Source organism: Cervus canadensis, chromosome 2 (genome assembly GCF_019320065.1).
Source record: "Cervus canadensis isolate Bull #8, Minnesota chromosome 2, ASM1932006v1, whole genome shotgun sequence".
NCBI classification, from domain to species: Eukaryota; Metazoa; Chordata; class Mammalia; order Artiodactyla; family Cervidae; genus Cervus; species Cervus canadensis.
In genome coordinates, this window is record NC_057387.1 from 73,397,264 (window position 1) to 73,411,767 (window position 14,504).

General features: G+C 45.4%; 1 protein-coding gene across 3 annotated transcripts in view; it reads left to right on the top strand.

The window, feature by feature from the left end:
* GNG12 (G protein subunit gamma 12) overlaps positions 1–14,504 on the top strand; it is a 135,688-nt gene that overhangs the window by 58,884 nt on the left and 62,300 nt on the right. The window lies entirely within an intron of this gene.

A 14,504-nucleotide genomic window follows, 5' to 3' on the forward strand; every position in this document is an offset into this window, starting at 1 on the left:
CAGGGTGTTCTGTACCTTTGGGGGAACCAGGGCAGTTTGGGAAACTTATTGGAATACGATTAGTGGACTCCAAGGATGTGTTGGATGGCAGCAAACTATAAACTGAGCTATATATTGTCTACTTCTAATTTTCCTCTTCCCAACTGTAACTTTTATAAATTTTTGCAAGAGTAATTGGTCTTATTGGTTGGCAGCACTGGTAAGATGAACCAGCAGGAACAGAGGGTAATGTGAGAGTAGTGTGTATAAGATGAAAAAATTTTGTCAGAGAGGAGCTCAGAATTCCATGAGGACTGCCCACAGATGGGAATTTCCTTTTGGTCTTTGTTTTTCTTTAGATCAGTTTTCTTAGAGTTATTTTGGTTGCAAGGAACAGAAATTCAACGTAAACTGGTGTCGTGACTTGACGACTAAAATGTCCATGCTGGCATGGACTTCAGGCATGGGTGTATGCATGGGTTCAAAAAAAATTATCAGGCTGTATCCTTCACTCTCTTCATCTCTTGGCTCTGCTTAACTCAGTGAGCATCATTCTCAGGTAAGATCCCCCTCAGTACCTTGCAGAGGGAGACACTAGCATTACATTTCCATCATCTTCACAGCTGTAGATCTCAGCAAATAGAGAGTGACTCTTTTGCCTTTGTTCTATTAGTATTACCGAAGAGGTTTGGCCCTATTTGGATTCCTTGCCTCAATCCCAGGAGTAGGCAGTAGACAGTAAGCAGCATCTGTTTGGCCAGGGCTTGTTCATGTGTTCCCCAAGAAAGGATGAATCCCACCAGAATCACATGAAGTAGGGTCCTTAGGAAAAAAGGAGGAATGAGGATTTTTTTTGTTTGTTTCCAGAAGAAGAACGAAAGAGCATGCCAAGCAAATAAAATTTTTAGGTACCGGAGTGTACTGATTTAGAAATTCTTAATGTGGGATCCATTAAGCTTGAAAGGTTAAAAGTTAGATTTGGCTTCAGTTACATTGACTACCTATTCCAAGTTTGGTATCATGATGGAGACTAGCAACAATGAGCATACGGAGAGGAGGAGGGTGGATGACCCCACTGTGGGGTCAGGTAGGCAGCTTTTGGCCTGAGGACCTCATGTTGCATCCTCCAGATCTAGATTGTTAACCTGAAGACAATGGGCTTCAGTGGATCTGTAATCCATTGAATGAATCAATGAATGGGCTTCTATAATTATTTGCAAAGTGGTGTGTTATCCTTTTTTTTTTAACTGGAGAAAAGGATCATGCTTCCTTCATTTTTTTTTTTTTTATGGGACTCCTCAGCTCCCTACTGCTTAAGAGCTAGTACTTCAGACTTGCTTGAATTATTTTAGATTTGGCTAGCTTAATCCTATGTGTTCGTTTCTTTTCTTGGCTAAACTGGTAGAGTTTAGCATCCATGATAAACACAAGCTCCTTATGGAGCAGACACGGTGATGTCAGTGGCTGAGTATGTTGCATCAAATTGCACGTTGAGGTTTTTAGGAATGTATGTAAACTTATCACAGTCGTAGTTGCCACTTACCTAATACTTACTCTGGTGCTCACCCCTTGCTAAGTGCTTTACGTGCATTTTCTGAACTGTGCATTTATGCATGTGACTGCAATTCTGTGAACCTCGGGTATGTAACAGTACCACCTGCTAGAACCAGCTCCTCCGGCTGTCTCTGGATTTTTCCCTCTTCCCCATGTCTTCTTGTGGGGGTCCATGTCTCTGCATGCCGCACCCACAGATGATAGAATCCTAGAATCCCGGGATTGGAGGAGAGTGCTGAGATCAGGCGCTTCAGTGGTTTTCAAACTCAGCTCTCTATTTTTCTAGCTCAGGGACTCCTGAGAGTAGAGGATGGGAAGGTCCCTTCACCCTGTCGCGTTTCAGTCACCACTGGCTGCTGAGAACTACTCATCTGGGAGCGCAGAGTCCAGGGTTCCATGTGAGACTTGAGATTGAGTCCAAGCTACTACTCTGCTCATCTACCTGTGTGACTCTGGGAAAGTTGCCTCACCTCTCTGAGCCACAGTTTCCTTTTCTGTTAAAGGGGGTGATAATGCCTGCCCCATGGCGCTGTTGGGGGCCTGGATGAGGTCACATCTTTAAAGTCCTCGTCCCAGTGCCTGGCACACAGGTAGCAATGCAGAGGTTAGCTGTGACTAAGATGCAGCCCAACACAGCTTGTGAAATGTAATTAAGACATAGCTTTATTCTTGTCTCTCACTGTGCCTTTAAAGTTGATTCACTGGGATGTGTTTCTGTTTCCTGATGAGAACTTGATCAGGCTTGTGATGTTTCTGGTTACTCTTAGGTAACAAAGAGTCCTACATTCAGTCCTTAATTCGTGTCCAACTCTTTGCAACCCCATGGACTGCAGCACACCAGGCTTCCCTGTCCATCACCAGCTCCTGGAACTTGCTCAAACTCACGTCTATTGAGTTGGTGATGCCATCCAACCATCTCATCCTCTGTCACCCCCTTCTCCTTTTGCCCTCAATCTTTCCCAACATCAGGGTCTTTTCCGATGAGTCAGCTCTTTGCATCAGGTGGCCAAAGTATTGGGGCTTCAGCTTCAGCATCAATCCTTCCATTGAAAGTCCTATGGTTTCTTTAATTGACACACAGGCACTCACGCACACACACATAAGTACCCATCCTTTATGGGAATTGAAAATGCTCACTTTAGTCTATGTATGGTCACTTTTCACTCCAAGAGGAGACTTCCTCAGTCTTGCCCATCAGTCAGGCCTGCCCCGGTAAAGCGGAGAGAGAGGGAAGGTCTTATCTGACCACTGTTGTCAGGCCTGGTGCTGGGTTCTCTGAGCCTGGCTGGTGGGTGGATGGACTCTCTCGCTCTTCTGGCTGCTTCTGAGGCAGCCCCGGGGACTCCCTGAAGGACTCCTCTGCCAGCACTCTCCATCTGTATCTCCCAGGATTCAGGCAGTGCCTCTGCTGCTGTCTGCTACCATCCTCCAGCACCTTCTGGTTCCCATTCAAACTCTCGCTTTGGGGTTCACTCACCCTCAGTGTGAAGCCCTGGTGGGTGGAATCTGTTTCCAGGAGACCAAGGCTGACATTCCTGATGCGCTTTAACCTCCCATCAGGGGAGGGAGCGAGCAGGCGCTTTCTTTTCCTCTGTCACCTTGTGTCTCTTCAGCCCCCTCCCACATTGTGGTTCCTCTGGTGAGTGTCACGTTCCAGTCCCCTGACTCCTTAGACACGTATCAAGCCCTCCACATGTTGCCTTTGAAACTCTTGTCTCCAGGTTTCAGATGAAAAGTGTACTCCTACCACCCCACCCCACTCAGGGAGGGTGGGAATCAGAGCATTAGCAAGGAATCGGCCCCACAAAATCCTCCATCACTTTCCACTGTCCTGAACCTGTTTATATCCTCCTTGTGGACCTTTGAGCCAGCTAGGTCAACTTCTTAGAAATTTCCATGTAATGGTCTGGCTCCTGGCTTTGGAATTTCCCATCTGTTGAATTGTGTTGCCTCAATGGAAACTTCCACTTGAGATTCTTATTATATTAACTGTTGGCCCAGTTCAGGGAACTCTTCTGCAACAGCCCTAAAAGCTGTCCTTCAGCCTGTGCTTGAAAGCTGTCCAGTCATGGGAACCTCCCTCTTCCCTCCCTCCCAAGCATCCCATTCTGACTTTCAGATGCTTGAAGTTGTTGGAAAGATGCTGTTCCCTTGAAGCTGAGCCTGGGTCCCCATAACATTCCCTTTAATGGGATCAGAACTGTGTGTGAGAGGCTCATCTGAGAAAATCTGCCTGGGCTCAGGGATTCGAGGGGCAGCCGGGCTTGCACCCACGCTCCATTCTCTAAGCCCAGCGGGAAGCCGCTGACCTCATCTCTGGGTCTTTTCCCCGTACTGTCACACCAAGGTGCACTTGACTTAACCCCAACAGAAAGCGAGTATTGGGAAACTCTGCTCAAGCATCATTTCTCATGCTCATGACCCTAATATCTTTTCTCTTGATCTGAGAGCTGATCTGTTGGGCTCCACGGGGGCATCTTGATCGGGGTCCATCCACAGTTTATGAACTCTCCACATACAAGCCTTGCAGAATGTGCCCTACTGCCCACCCAAACACCCCTCCCCACTTTCTTTTGCAGTTTTTCTCTTATGTTTAAGTATCCTTTGGACTCAGCTGCTGGTCTGCCTTGTCCAGCCCCAGCGTGTGGAAGGGTCTCTCTTCCAGGTGCCCTTGTGCATCGTGAGCAACTTGGGCCACTGTGATGGTGGATCCCACAGCGGGCAGGTCACTCTGTGTTTAGATTCCCACCCCGTGGTGAGGGCAGCATCTCAGATGAGCAAGTGACAGGTGCTAGCAAGACGCTTTGATCAGCTAAAGGGTAGGAAGTCACTTTGGGGATGTCAGCCTAAGAAAATATTAAATGCATTTTGGGTTGTTCCATGATGGACTGGTTTTCCTGGCCAGTCTCAGTCTTACATATCCAGATGTGAACCTGGTTTCCGTCCTTGTGTCACTTTTCATGGCTGTCTACAAAGCTGGTGAGCTGTAGCTCCGCTCCCCTCCCCCTCCACTGCCCTTGGGTCCCCTCTCCTGCCCCAGATAACACTGGAGACAGAGACCCAGAGGGCACAGCTGATCTAGCCTAGCACTGCTCACCTAATCTTCTTCTCTTGGCCTGAAAGAATATATATGTATATATATATATTTATAGGGCCACTGAAAAATCTAGATATGTAAAATAGCTAACAGGCTGTCACCTAAAGCAAGCTTTCTATTCATATATTTTACAGTAGGAAGTAGCATAGTATAAGCAGATAGACTAGATTTCAGACCATTCCTCAGCCACTTGACATGCTTTGAGCACAGTGGTTTAGCATCTTTGAGCCTGTTTCCTTATCTGTTAAGTGGGGATAATGACAGTTGCCTTACAAGAGAGCTGTATTAGAGAAACCAATGCATGTGATGAGTTCAGCACGATGGCTTGCCTTATGGTATATATTCAATAAATGCAATATTACCATTGTTTGCATTTGACTATTGTGATGATTTCTAAAAAAATGTTAAAGCCTTGAAAAAAGTATCAGTTCTCAAGCAGTACTTGGGCAAGTCACTCTTTTAAGTCTTAAATTTGACATTAATAAATGGAGGATAATCCTCCACAGGAGTATTGAGAGGATTAAGTGAAATAATCTATAGGAAATGCCCAGCACAGCCCTGGCACATAGTAAGCACCCAAAAAATGGTGGCCATCATCTCCCCATCCCTTCATTACCTCCATTTTACAGATAAGAATTTGCAGAACCCTTTATTCCTGTGGTGAATGGCTTCATGAAGACACTTTTATATATAAGAAATCGTTCTCACTGTTTTGTTCAAAAAAGAACAGGAACATTTAGTCATTGGCTTGCTTGTAAATACCAAAGTGTAGCATATATGAAAGCAGCCTACGTAACTAAACCAAACAGCTTTCCAATTTTTTAGGCTTCACCTCCTTTCCTTGTTAAGTCTTGGGTAAGTGATTTTATCACTAGATTAGGAGAAGTTTACATATTATTTTTACAAGTCCTGTGGAAATATGCAAACATAGCTATATTTAACTAGATGCTGTAAATTCAGATCAGTGTATTTTGTGCTCTTTCAATAAAGATGCATGGTAGGCACCTTCATGGCGCCCGAAGAGGACTTGGAAGGGGACATGGAGGAGAAGACAAGGCCTGAGCTGTAATAAGAGGACCCGAACTGGGGGTCAGGGTTTGGTCAGGAAGATGGAGAGCTGGCCTCAGGGAAGCGGGGAGCCCTGCCGGGGAGCTTTGCCCCTGACACAGGACGGAGCGGGGATCCCTGGTGGGGGGCTTTGCCCCTGTCACAGGGCGGAGTGGGGATTCCTGCCGGGGAGCTTTGCCCCTGTCACAGGACCGAGCGGGGATCCCTGGTGGGGGGCTTTGCCCCTGTCACAGGGCGGAGTGGGGATTCCTGCCGGGGAGCTTTGCTCCTGACACAGGGCAATGCCGCGCTCCACGGAGCAGCTAGTCCCGAGGGCCCTCCTGGAGCAGTGGGCAGTCCTGAGCCGGCAGAGCTCCTGTCTCCTTGCTCTTTACTGACCAGTGCACTTGCGGCGCCAAATAGCACGTTTGCAGGAAATAATGATGACATCACTACTTGTTGGGCTGATTTTGAAGTTTGTGTCACCCATGCTTGGATACCTTCGATGAAAGAATCATCCCAGTGAACAGGACACCTGCTCATAGGTTGGGTCTGAGTAACTCGCCCTTGCAGACAGTTCAGCGATCAGTGATCTTCCTGTCTGATCTTCACTGATCAGACAGTTCAGTACAATGATCTTCCCTGATATGGAAACTTGAAATGTGGCCAGGAAGCTCGAGAGAGAGGGGAGGAACGGGTAGGGGACCAAGCAGCGGGGCCACTTGGGTTGGTGGGTCAACAAGTGTTTATGGAGCATCTCAGGCAGGATAAGCAGAGAGTAGAAGTGAACCTCTTGCCCTCTTCCTTGCTCCGCTCCGTGACCCACTCCCTGAGGCAGGGGCTGAGCCATGTGGCTTTAGAGAAATCTCCCATTGCCATTCTGTGGTCAAGGTTCTTGGGAACCCCCTGCCCGCATATCCTTAACTTGCGAGGCCCATGATGGAGCTGCTGGCATTATGAAGCTTAAGCCTAAGGATCTCTCACTGCAAGGACCCCTTCTGATGTCCTATTCACATGTGCTGTTCCTAATTTCACATTATTTTCTTCAAGAGGTTCCCAAATTGTATAAAACTCAGGATTCACAAAAAAGTGGACCTGTCCCCAGACCTGGGAGAACTAGCACACACTCTGGGTCTTTCCCTGCACCCAGTTTCACCTTCACCAAGATGCTGAAACTCCAGTTTGCTTCTCCCTCAGGAACAGGCATCCCAGGTGGCCCTAGTGGTAAAGAACCTGCGTGTCAATGCAGGGGACGCTAGAGATGTGGGTTCGATCCCTGGGTCAGGAAGATCCCCTGGAGAAGGAAATGGCAACCCCCTCCAATATTCTTGCCTGGAGAATCCCATGGACAGAGGAGCCTCCGGGCTACTGTCCACAGGATCACAGAGTCAGACACAACTGAAGCAACTTGGCAAGAAAGCAGGAGCAGGCTTTGCCCCTGTGTCCTCTGCTGTGGCTAGACCCAGCCAGACCTGAGTTCCCACTAGGAGCTCCTAACCCCGTGAGTGAGGGGGAGGAAGTCCCAGCCACTGATTGCCGTCTGAGCTTCTTCCTGGCCACCAGACACCCTCTCTCGGGTGGAAAGGTCCCACCATCCCCGCAGGAAGGCAGGCCCTCCTGTGGCTTTGTGATTGCTGGGAAGGCCCTGAAAGGAGCCAGGCAAGAAGGAGCCAGCCCTGCATGAAGCATCAGCTGGCTGGATTAGGCCTGGTGGAAGATTCTCCTTTAAAAAAGAAAAAGAGAGAATATCCTTGAAACTGTTTCAACTTTGGCAAAACTATAACTCTCACATCAAGCTTTAGGGGAATGGGCCAGCCAACCTACAGGAATGTGCTAACCATGTGTACTAGCTCACTCTCAGCAGTGATCATGTATGTCCCATTCCTCTTAGTCTGCACAAGGGCTGGAGTGCTTTGCTAATCAGTCAGGACTAAACGTACTGGGAAGGAGAGAGAGGAGGGGAAAGGCTCTTTTTGTATGTGAGTATCTTTCTACCACTATGCAAAAGGGTATCCAAATTTGAAAATAATTTTCTCTTTTCAGTCAAATAGTGGCCAACTTCGCCCCCTGGTGGATAAGTAGATAACCGTATAAAATGAGCTATCATGCACATTGTTATGGCTGATGATCTGGAAATTGTCAGCCTGTGATGAGTTAGGACAATGAAAGGGGCTGGGGTCTCTAAGGTTTGGGGAATGAGTTTTTTGTCTTGAAACAGTTATTCTAAGCTTTGGTTAGATTAAAAATATATATATATATCTCTAGAAAGTAAAATGGTTAAAATGCCACTAGGTTTAAGGGTTACAGCTATTAAAAACTGCAGTGGACTTTTTTTGCCAAAACTCTGCCACCAGTGCTGGTTATGGCAAATCCTTACCAGTCTGTGGGCTTCTTTTACTCCTTGAGATTGTGACAGAGACCTAACACCAACCAGAAAACATGAATTTCAACCACTAACTGGATATCTATTAGTGATCTTGACTTGCAAACTCCAGCTCACTGCTGCCCACATTGATATCTTTTGCTTTAGTCCTGCTAGTTTAATTATTTGCTTCAGTTCATTTATACTTACTTCTTACAGTTGCCAGAAAGTCACAGTTGGGCTAACTGGTGATAGTTATTTCACTATTTCCTACACCTCTTTATATATTCTTAGAGGTAAAACGCAGAACAGACTTAGAAGGATAATGGCTGAGATATAAAAACTTTCCCATGTATGTCGTTTTATGTTGAAATATGATTTTATCTTGTCACCTTTCTCAGTCCTCTGTAAATTACTCAGTTGCTTTTAATTGCCAGAACTGACCTGATTATTTAGCTTCTATTGTAACTTCAGTAACAAGAGCCTTCATAATTGAAATCTCATCAGCTGTTCTTTGTCCACCAAGTACAGTTTGTGTCCCTGGCAAATGTTTATCATCTCCATTGTCCTGGATCTCCATCCCCCAAGTGGAGGATACAGCCATAGTGTTTATATTAATAATGCTTTTAATAGTTGTCTTTTTTTTCCTTTCTCTGCTCTCAGAAACCCTTAGATTCACTTAAGATTTGAAGGCCGGACATTGTAAGAGATTGTTTATTACTCATGCATCAAATTAATTGCCTACTTGGGGCTGTTTTTCCTCAAAAGGAAGATGTGAAAGGAAAAGAATAACCTTGTAGGTTATTATAATTTTCTCAATATTTGATAGAGTTTTCTAATGATTATTGATCACATTTGTATATATATTGTCTAATTTTTTAACCTCATGTAAGTTTTATGTAAGAAAAAAAAATTTTTTTGGTGGTATCATCTGTTTGCTTTTTCCCCAGCTATATGGAAATCAATTGTCCTAAGCACCAAATAGGAATTGCTTAGTGGTTGGGGTGGGGATTATATTTTCCCAGGTGGCACAGTGATAAAGAATCTGCCTGCCAATGCAAGAGATGCAGGAAATGTGGATTGGATCCCTGGTTCAAGAGGATCCTCTGGCATAGGAAATGGCAACCCACTGCAGTATTCTTGCCTAGAAAATTCCATGGACAGGGGAGCCTGGTGGGCTACAGTCCGTGGGGGTTGCAAAGAGTCGGACACGATAGAGCACGCATTCACAGACACATATACTTGCCCCAGAATTAATTGCTGTGAGATTCCTCTAGTTTCTTGCTGTTTGCCTCACTGTGACAAAGCCCAGGGGAGGGAATGGGCCTGGGAGCTGGACTTCCTCCTGACCGAGCCTCACGCATAGCACAAGCTGGTTGCTTTTCTTTCCTTGCCCATGGTTTCAACCACCACCCCAGTTATTTGAGGGGAGATCACACACACACCCCTGGCTTTCTTTATTCCTGGCCATCACACACATACATATACACACACCCACACCTACCTACCTTTCTTTATTCCTGGCCAACACACACACACACCCTTACATACCTACCTTTCTTTATTCCTGGCCATCACACATGCACACACGCACACACACCTACCTACCTTTATTCCTGGCCATCACACATGCACACACGCACACACACCTACCTACCTTTATTCCTGGCCAACACGCACACACACACACCCCTGCCTTTCTTTATTCCTGGCCATCACACACACACACACACCCGCACCTACCTACCTTTCTTTATTCCTGGCCAGCACACACACACACATACCCCTACCTTTTTTTTATTCCTGGCCATCTGTCCTGTTTCCACTGTTGAAACTGGCCATTAATCTAACATTGAGACAGCCTGATTCATTAATGATTCCTTGATATGCAGCTAATTGCAAGGCCGAGCAACATCAGAGTGGTTTGTAAGTTCCCTCTAATTTCAGGGCATTTTCAAGCTGTCATTATTACTCACAAACGGCAGCCCTCTCAAGTTCAGACGCTGCTGACCAGGAAGGAGAAGGTCAGACTTTAGAAATGTGTATTTGAACTTGGTCCATCTGGGGTTCGTGTTTTGAGCACAGAGCAGGTTTTGCAGACATTTGGAGGATCAAAGTGATAGTGCCATGGGGTGTCAGTGGAGAGGCTCCCCTCTTGTGTGTCCTGACTGCAGGCATGCCGGTCTGTCTGTCTCCAGGCTCTTGCCTGCTCCACCACGAGCACCCCCTTCCATCACCTGATACTGGGGTATTTCATCGCCCTTGTAAAATGTGTTACCATACTTATTTTTTCCCCACAAGAGCTTGATGTCAGCATGTAGAAGAATATCGGCACAGAGCAGACACTCTGAAGATTTGTTGAGTGAATGAAGGAACACACAAACTAAACAGGGAACAGATGAACAAACAGACACATTTATTCTGGGTCAGTCATGAGAGGAACAGCACTCTTTGTAACCATAATTTAAGATGAAGTCTATTGAAACAGCAGTGCAATGTTAGTTTTTGTCTCCCTAAATTAAAATATATCTTATAATATGCCAGTTATCAGCTGTGGGACTGCAAATTGACAGGAGTGTCTTGGAAAAAGTTGTTAATATATCCTTAAATATACAAATGAATGGAGAAAGGTCAATAGATAGTTGATGGGAAGAAAGAGAAAGAGCTACATTTTGGAACTGTAGCAAAATTATACAACTTCCCAAGATTCTACAATCAGGAAATGTCTATGTAAAATGAAATCTTTCTGAAATCATTAAAAATTATGTGTATTCACTTGTGTGGGCTAAAAGTGCAAAGCCTAAATCCATCTGATCGGGAAGAAAAGAGCTGAACTAACCCAAACTGAGGAGCATTCTATAAAGTAACTGGCCCTTTATTCTTAAAAATATCAATACTGTGAAATACAAAGAAAGACTTAGGAATTGTCCCAGATTATAGGAAACCAAAGGCCTCACAGGTGCCGCTAAAGAACTGTCCTGCCAGTGCAGGAGATATAAGAGACACAAGTTCAATCCCCGGGTCATGTAGATCTGCTAGAGAAGGGAATGGCAACCCACTCCAGTATTCTTGCCTGGAGAATTTCATGGACAGAGGAGCCTGGAGGGCTACAGTCCATGGAGTCACAAAGGATCGGACACAACTGAAGCAATTTAGCCTGCACACAGAGATCTAACAGTTGAGTGACTGTGTAGAATTTTGGGTTTTCTTTTGCCGTAAAGGACTTTATTGGGACAATTGCTGAAATCTGAATGAGGTTGTAGATTGGATAACAGCAGTGTATTAACTGTAATGAGGTTATTTAAAAGAACTCCTTATTTGTAGAAAATACACAGGGGAAGTATTTCAGGATAAAAAACATTCTCTCTCCACTTCCCTGCCTCAGAGGGAGTGTGCAGGGATTAAAGTAAATTATAAATGTTGACGTTTGAGGAATCCAAATCAGGGTGAAGGGGATCAGAGAATTCTCCGTACTGGTCCTGCAACTTTTCTTTAGGTCTGAAATTATGTCAAAATAAAAGTTTTAAAGCAGGATGCTTGTGAAGAATTTGTAATCACTTAGGTAAATGTCATTGCTGAAAAGAAACAAAACAAAATTACATAATAGAGTGTGATTTTAGCTACCTTAAAAACTCATAGAGAAAAGAGTAAAAGGAAATATAGCAACGTGTTAGCTTTTGTTATCGTATATCCATGTTAATGTATTTCACACATTTTTCTATAAATAGCATGCATTTCTTGAAAAACAAGGAGAAAACAAGATTTCTCAAGAAAGATGCTGGTTAACTCTCAGAGAAAACCCGAGTGAATCTTGCACTTTGTGTCTTTACTGCCACGCACCTCATTCTTAGAAGGACACTGTATACGTATGGATAAACACATATACATACACAGACTTTTTTAAACTTTTGTTCTTCATTACTGATATTTCAGCTTCTTGGGTGGCTCAGTGGTAAAGAATCTGCCTGCCAATGCAGGAGACACAGGAGATGTGAGTTTGATCCCTGGGTCAGGAAGATCCCCTGGAGGAGGAAATGGTAACCCACAGCAGTATTCTTGCCTAGAAAACCCCATGGACAGAGGAGCCTGGTGGGCTGTGTGGTCACAGAGAGTTGGACACAACTTAGCTATTGAGCACAAGCATGAGCAATGATATTTCAAAGGAAATCCTGTATTGAGCAGTACCTGAAATAAGATGACCTCTTAAGCTCTGTCTAGCCGTGAAATTCCTGGCTCTTCTTTCCAGTTCTTTGGAAGTCAACACCTCTGCGATGCAGACAGGGTGCTAGATACAAGGTGTGTAGGATGGAAAAGCTACCCAGGCCCCACAGACAGGCCGATCAGTGATTGCAATCCCTTGCTAGGTACTACAGGAGCATAGCAGCTCTTACAACGGGCGCGCCTGGCTTGGGGCAGGGATGGTGGTTGTGCAAGGCAGGGATGAATCTTAGACCTAGAATTTTAAGTGAAATCTTGCCATTTGGAAAAGGATAGCAGAGCATTGTGGGCTAAGCATTCTTGTGGTCTAGCATATGTCCGCACTCTGGCCCACTGGTATGTCACTCTGGAGACCCTGGCTGGGCAGGTGAGAGTTTTACAAAACCCAGGAAGCTCCAGTCCCACAGGGTCTGCTTTCCCAGGTGTTGGAGGAAGTGGCCCCGCTGCAGGAAGCAGGTGGAGCTTTGTGTGGCTCTGGAGCCAGGCTCTTTGTGAACCTGAGGCCTCCATTTGCAGAATCAGTGTTGGAGTTTGCCTGATGGCCCCCACCAAGAAAGCAGATGCTGCATAGATACCCAGGGAGGATAGAATAAAGGAGATGGCAGAAGCATGTTGGAGAGTTTGTTGATCTCTGATCTACTCAGTGGAATTCCTGGAACCTACTTTATTCGTTTGGTATCAGACCCTTCTGCAAGGGGTCAGGTCTGCTCGTGTGGCCTCACAGTGTCTGTAGTCCCAGAGTTACCCCCAGAGCAGTGTTGTGGTTGAGAAATGTTTTTCTTGAGAAATGTGTTCCCTGGACAGTAACTATTCTTTGAGCCATTCATTTGCTTGGGCGCATTGTCCTTTCCAGTTCTTAGAGCCTGGGGCCACCCAGGACGTAAGTATTTGTTAAGCCACCACGTAACTAGATCAATCAGAGGCAAAATAGTGGTTAAGAATCCTACACTTGGGTTCGGCTGGAAGCTTCTCCATTTGTCTTGGAAACTTTTAACCATTTTAGAGCATGATATTTTTACTTGTATTACTTTCATATTTCCATAGTTTGTTAAGGACTGCATGAGTTGATATTAATTCAGGATATAATATATATAGTAAGTGTTTGATTCCTACCAGTTATTATTAATAAGCATTAGTTAGCACAGTACATGAAGAGAAAGCACTGGATTCTTGGTCAAGTGACCTGCTTTCTAGTCTAAACTCCAAAAGGTCCTAGAAGTAAAGAGAAACAGAGCTGGAAAGAGGCCTTAGAAATTTTTTTAGCATCTCGTCCAACAACCTCATTTTCAGAAACTTAGAGAAGTATAATGAACCTTGCAAAAGGCTTATTAATCACAGCTTTCATGTCCTTCCATTCATTTTTAAAGCAAGAGTAGTAATCGCAGAGTAAGCCCTTAATTTCTGTTAACTAGTGTTGTCACGTTGATTCTCGGTTTTATTATCTTCCTGTCCCATTGGTCTATGAAGATAGACGTGTCCTCTTTGCGTATTGTCCTGTCCCCACTCTTTGGCACAGTGATGAGCACACAGTAGGTGCCCAACCTATGTTTGTTGAACAACTGAAGGAAGCATCTTGCTGAAGGTAGGATTTAGGCAGAGTCTGAATCAGAACCATGTCCTGATTCTAGGGTGCAGACCCCTTTCCCTTTAACTTGAGGCAAACTGCTTCATTTTTCTGGGCTTCATTTCTCTGCGCACCTTGGATTTGATCATCAGGTCCCTCCTGTGGGGAGAATGGGTGTCATCTGCCGGCCTTTCACAAAGACCTGTGGTTGTGTTCTTGGATGGCCACTAGGTGGCGTGGTTGGCCAAATAGCAGACAAAGGGTCGGGGGTGGGGGGTGGGAAACGGGATTGATGGCCCTACCAAGAGAACAGTAGGAGTGATCTGATACCCTTATGCTCTTGGATGAGGTGGGAGGCTTGCCTTGAGAAGGAGGCAGGGATCCCAGGGTTTGCGTGCATGGACTTAGGAGCCAAGTGTGGGTTAGCTCTGCTCCTACCAACTAGACATCCTGAAACTTCCCCGGGGCCCTTGTTTCAGTGATGTCATGCGTATAACATGCTCAGCGCTTCTCCGGGGTAGGGGAGGAGCTCTGCAAGGTTGGCAGCGATAGTCTAGTTTTTGATACCATGAAATATCACTTTTCTGTTCCCTGCCAAGCCAAGTAGATGGGCCTGAGAAGCCTTTGCAGGAGATGTCTGTGCCTTGCTCCCTGTTTCAAGAAGCCAGAATTTAAAATAGCCC